At 44.1% G+C, this 6,000-nt stretch overlaps 1 protein-coding gene across 10 annotated transcripts in view; it reads right to left on the minus strand.

Annotated features, from left to right (window-relative positions):
• sec22c (SEC22 homolog C, vesicle trafficking protein) overlaps nucleotides 1-4,895 on the minus strand; it is a 75,096-nt gene extending 70,201 nt beyond the window's left edge. For 6 of the 10 annotated variants that reach the window (XM_069912903.1, XM_069912908.1, XM_069912907.1 and 3 more), the window contains exon 1: nucleotides 4,408-4,873. The gene's annotated coding sequence lies outside the window, so the exon portion shown is untranslated. Of the gene's footprint in view, nucleotides 1-1,531; nucleotides 1,576-4,407 lie in introns of all 10 variants that reach the window. The other 4 variants (XM_069912909.1, XM_069912905.1, XM_069912911.1 and 1 more) reach the window with 3 other exon arrangements.
• Between the last annotated feature and the right edge of the window lie 1,105 nt (nucleotides 4,896-6,000).

Below are 6,000 nucleotides of genomic sequence, written 5' to 3' on the forward strand. Positions count from 1 at the left end.
GGTAAATCTTTTCATTTATTCAAATCAGTTTTATTTTTTTTCATTAACGGAGCATAATTTAATTTATATAAAGATTGATAATTAACACTCAAAATTATACCCAGATATTTAATTCGATCAGTCCACTTCAAATTAATAATATTCTTATAAACTGAATAATCTCCTTCACTTACCGGTAATATTTCACTTTTTTCCCAATTAACTTTATATCCAGAAAGACATCCATATTGTATTAAACATTCCTTCAAATGCAAAAGTGACTGATCTGGGTTTATTAAATACACCAATACCTCATCAGCAAATAAATTAATTTTATACTCCTTGTCTAAAACTTTCATACCTTGTATCTGTGTATTTTGTCTTATCAGCTAAAGGTTCAATCACTAACGCAAACAAAGCTGGTGATAAAGGACAACCTTGACGAGTTGATCGAGTTAACTTAAAGGGTTCTGAAATCAAACCATTCGTCAATACTCTAGCTACCGGTTTACTATATAGAGCCCTAATCCAACCAATAAAAGGACCAAACTTAAATTTCTCCAAAACTTTAAACAAAAAATTCCATTCAACTCTATCAAATGCTTTTTCTGCATCTAAGGATATCACCATCAGGTGATCTAAAGATTGTTCAACCTCAGGTGAATCTGTAATCTTTTTCAAGTCACTAGTATCCAGATAGGATGCCACGAGAATAGTGGAAGCCAATATTATAGTTCGACCTAAGAACAGGCTACCCAAGGAATATTGAGATACCCGACTGCCACATGATTGGAAATATGTGATAATTCTGGAAAGGATGCAGAGGAGATTCACTGGGCTATCAGTGGGATAGAGTTAAGAGGCAAGGTAAGAAACGATGGTTTTGGTTTCCTTGCAGCAGAGGAAGCGGGGTGGGGGGTTGGCAGAAGTATCCAGTTATGAGGGGAATTGATAGGGGAAATAGCAGAAAAATTAAAACCATAGCAGTTGTGACTGCAACACAAGAAGCCATAGGTTTCAGGTGAGAGATAAGAGGTACAGACAGGATCTGAGGCCTCATTTGTTCCTCAACTCATTATCAATATAATAGAGGTTTTTAAAATTATGAGGTTCCAAGAGAAGGTAAATACCCTTAGAGTATTTCCCAATGTTGGGGAATCTAAAACTAGAGAGCATAGATTTCAGGTGAGAGATAAAAGATTTAAAAAGGGGCACCTATTTCAAACAGATGATAGAGGGTAAATGGAATGAGCTGCCAGGGGAAGTAATAGATGTCAGGACAATTGTAACATTCAAAAGTCATTTAAGACAGATACATGGACAGGAAAGGCCTAGAGGAATATGGGCTGAACACAGGCAAAAGAGACTAGCTCAGCTGGTCCAGTCTGTTTCCATGTTGTAGAACCTCATGAACGTAGAACAGCAGAGGAGCAGGCCCTTCAGTCCACATCTGTGACAAACATGATGCCTAAAGAAAACTGAAACACTGCTGTTTCCACATAAACCTATCTCCGACCCCCATCCCCTGCATAATCGTACTTCCACCACTAACCTTGGCAGCAAAAAACAATCTGCAGGAGGCACTCAGTATCACCACTGGAAGAACAAATAAGGACAATGTTTCGGGTCAGAACCCTTCAACAAGACTGCTTTTCTCTGGTCTCTCACTCCCTTGCATCTTCCCATCAACTTTTGAGGGAGGCACCATTAGTGTAACGGACAGCATAACACTGTTAAAGCACCAGCATCCCGGGTTCCAATCCAGCACTGTCTGTAAGGAATTTGTGCATTTTCCATGCGTTTGCGTGTGCCTCCTCTAGGTGTTCCGGTTTCCTCCCACCCTCCAAAAACGTACAGGGTTTGTAGATAAATTGGTGTTTTGGATGGCACAGGCTCATGGGCTGGAAGGGCCTATTATTGTGCTATAGGTCTAAATTTCAAAAAAAATATTTCCAGGGACGGAGTTTGGCACAAGAGTGAGTGAGAGGACAATTTAAAAAGTGTAACTGTACAAGGTGAAAGGCGACTGTAATTAATTGCAACCAATAAAAGGAAGGGAAATATAAATGGAGCATCCATTGTTGGAGGACGAAAGGCTTTGCAAGGAGTAATGACAGCTCTTTGGGAGTAAGGATGACTTCTTACTGAAAGTGGTTTGATGACTTCACTTGAGAGGTGCATCTGCCTGCAACTTCTTACAAACTGTGCTAGGGAAGTAGATGAACGGGATCATTTGAGAGGCAGAGAGGTTTGTTAGTGCTACACTGGGGAATTCAAGTTAGGGTTGTAGGAGGATGGGAAAAAGATAATGGGGAGGCTGTGGAAAATCATCTTAAGGCTCTAGACAAAGACAGGCATTAAAAGATTAAGCATGGTGGGAATAATGTTCTGAGTTGTGCCTATTTAAAGGCAAGTAGCATTCTAAGAAAGGTGGGTGAGTTTAGAGCAGTGGTTTTCAAACCTTTCCTTTCCACTCACATACCATTTTAAGTAATCCCTATGCCATAGGTGCTCTGTGATTAGTAAGGGATTATTTAAGGTGTTAAGTGAGTGGAAAGAAAAAGTTTGAAAACCATTGGTTTACAGCATGGATCAGCACATGGTGACCATTAGTGAAACATGGCTGCCACAGAGGCAGGTGTGATAGCTCAATGTTCTGGTGTTCCATTGTTTTAGATGTGATAGGGAGGGTGAAAGGGGTAAGGGTGGTGTTTCTCACCAGGGAAAATATCATGGCTGCGCTCACACAGAATGGACTAAGGGCTTATCGACTGAGGCTACATGGGTCAAACTAAGGAATTAGAAAGCAGTGACCCCATTAATGGGATTGGGAGAAACAAATTTACAGAAAGATGGCAGACAGTTGCAAGAAATGCAACTGATGATAGTGTGGATTGGGGCAGGTTGTTTTATGGCAAAGGTGTGTTTATAGGTGGGAGGCATTCAAAAGGTGAAATTTTAAGAGTAGAGGGTTTGTATGTTCCTGTCAAAATTAAAGGCAAGAAATCAGGTGCAGAGAATCTTGGTTTTGCAAAACTATTGAGACCCTGATTCACATGGAGGAGCATGGTCAGCAAGGAACAAACGAGTTACTCAAGAAATACAAAAAAAATGCAAGAAACCATAAGGATATCATGGGGGGAGGGCAAAAGGAGGCATGAGATGGTTCTGGGAGACAAGATAGATGAAAATCCCAAAATCTTCCAAAATTGTATTGAGCAAAATGACAGCAAGGGACAAATTTGGTCCTATTGAAGACCAAAGTGGTCATCTGTGCATGGAGCCAAGAGATGTGTCAGATCTTAATTTTTTTATACCTGTATTTACCTAGGAGATGAGCACAGTCTATAGAAGTGAGGCAAAGAAGCAGTGAAGTTATGAACCTTATAGTTATGAACCTTATACAGAGGTTTGCTGTCTTGAAGCAAATATGGGTGGATAAATTCTCAGAGTCTGCCAAGATATTCCATGGATCTTGAGGAAGACATGAAAAAACTGTAGGGGCCCCATCAGAGGTATTTAAAACATCCTTTACCAGAGAACTGGAAGAAACCTAATGTGGCTCCTTTGCTTCAGAAAGGTTTTAATAATCTGACTAATTATAGGCACGCGAGCAGTTGGTAGGTCATTGGAAGTATTGCGTACAGGAGCTGGAATGTTACATTGAAGTTGAACAAGGCATTGGTGAGACCTGATTTAGGGTATTGTGTGCAATTTCAGTCACCCTCCTACAGGGAAGAGATCAATAACATTGAAAGAGTGCAGAGAAGATTTACAAAGATGTTACTGGGACTTTAAGAGCTGAGTTAGAGGGAAAGTTTGAATCGTTTAGAACAGTAGTTCTCAACCTTTGTCCCCCTACTCATATACCACCTTAAATAACCCCTTATGGCATAGGATGCTCCGGTGATAGAAAGGGATTACTTCAGGTGGTATGTGAGTGGGGAACAAAAGGGTTGAGAACCACTGGATAAGAACTTTATTCCCTGAAGTATCAGACAATGAGGGGCGATTTGAAAGAGGTATTCAAATTATGAGGGGAACAGAGAGTAAATGCAAGCAGACTTTTTCCATGGAGGTTAGGTGTGACAAGGATGAGGGGATATTAAGGAGAACCATCTTCACTTGGATGGAAGCGAGTGTGGAATGACCTGCTAATATTTAAGAGAAATTTGGTTCAGTGTATGGATGGGAGGGATATGGAGGACTATGGTATGTGTTCAAGTGGATAGCACTAGGCAGAATAGTTCAGCACAGACTAGATGGGTTGAACGGTCTGGTTCAGGGTTGTTTAACAGCTCTGTCTCCTAAATCTCCCATCTATCTGCCATGCTCATCCCTGGCTGGCCCCTGGTTAACACTCCCCAGCCTGTCCTCATTATCCTGGCCATCTCCCCTCTGCATTCTGTCTCCATGAAGGGTTCCCACCTGAAACGTTGACCACTCTTTTTCCTCCCATTGGCACTGCACGACGCTCTTGAGTTCCTCCAGCAGATTGTTTGCTTCTTTTTGCTCCAGTTTCCAGCATCTGGTGTGCCTGCGGTTTGCTACTGGTCCAAGCATCCACTCCTCTCTCAGGGGGGGGTGAATAGACGGCCCATCGTCCTATCCCTCGTGCTCACAGATCAGTCAGGGTGTTCGAGGCCTGCAACTTTGAACAGCCTGAGGTCCGGGTAGTGTCTACACAGGCTGAGCCTGGGGATGCCCTCGGGTGGCTCCAAGGCCGGGACACGACAACCAAGCAACAACAGACGTTCTCTGCTCCATTTTGGTTCCACCACCAAGTTTACTTTCACGGTTGTTTTTTTTCCTGGCAGGCCGACGCTTCAGGACATTTCCCCAGTGCGAGGGTGTTCGAGCAAGCTCACCTTATCGGCGCCTCATCGTCGCTGCGCATGCGCCCTAGAGAGAGAGAGCGGGGCGGGGGGGGTTTCCGGAATCTCTGTCCCGTCCACACCGCGCATGCGCTCGAGGGACACGCAGTCCCGTCCACACCGCGCGTGCGCTCGAGGGACACGCAGTCCCGCCCACAACGCGCATGCGCTCGAGGGACACGCAATCCCGTCCACACCGCGCGTGCGCCTGTAACCGCGGGGCATGCTGGGGCGTGTCGTCTGGGTCGCTTCCGTCCAGTTTGTCTCTTCCGTCCGGAGGAAATTAAAAGCGCGCTCATCGTCGAGGCCGCGCTCTCGCGAGATCTGGGGCGCGGGTGACGTGGATGCTGCGCGCCCAAATTAAAGCCTGCGGACGGGGCTCACCGGCCCAGAGAAGCGGTAGGTGCCACCATTCTCCTCCTGCCTCATCACTCGACCGTTAAAAAAAAAGGAGGCCGGGTGAATGAAGTCCGTGGGTTGGACGCGGGGCAGGGGTCTGCAACCTAATATCATGTGAATCATGTGAATGCAGTAAATGGCTATTTTATTTAAATTATTTTTTGATGTTTTATCACGGTAATAATTATTATTTTGGAGGTTAAGGTGATCTTGTAACATTAAATCGTGTTTTGTCGATCAAAATTTGCCTCACGGCACTGTAGAGGTTGGTTCCGCTCACAGCCCAACAAGCGACTTGTTATGAAGCTAACCGTGGATAAATCCAAAAAAAAAAGAGAAGTTTCGGATGAAAACGGGACATTTAATGCTTCACGGACAGATTCGTTTGCTTTCACTGCCGACAAAGCTGGAGATGAAAGAAAAAGAGCAGTTTCGGAACTGCTGCGGAAAGCTGATCAGAGTAGAAAATACTTCGAAGGAGTGGGTGGAATCGACAAACTCGAGTGCTTCTGCGGGCAGCTCGGGAGATGGCCAGACACGGGAAGCCGTTCGCAGATAGGGAACGTCTAAAAGAATCGTTTCTCAAGAACATCTGTCCTAGGGCTTCAAAAGTGAGAGTGAAATTGTTTAGAAAATCAGAGACATGCCACTCTCTGCAAAGACTGTCAAGGACAGGACCATCAAGATATCACGAAAGCACAAATGGAGTGAAATTGGAAACCTCCCCGAACCGGGCAAACGTGTTTGA

The sequence above is a fragment of the Narcine bancroftii genome, unplaced genomic scaffold (genome assembly GCF_036971445.1).
Source record: "Narcine bancroftii isolate sNarBan1 unplaced genomic scaffold, sNarBan1.hap1 Scaffold_258, whole genome shotgun sequence".
In the NCBI taxonomy this organism is placed as follows: domain Eukaryota; kingdom Metazoa; phylum Chordata; class Chondrichthyes; order Torpediniformes; family Narcinidae; genus Narcine; species Narcine bancroftii.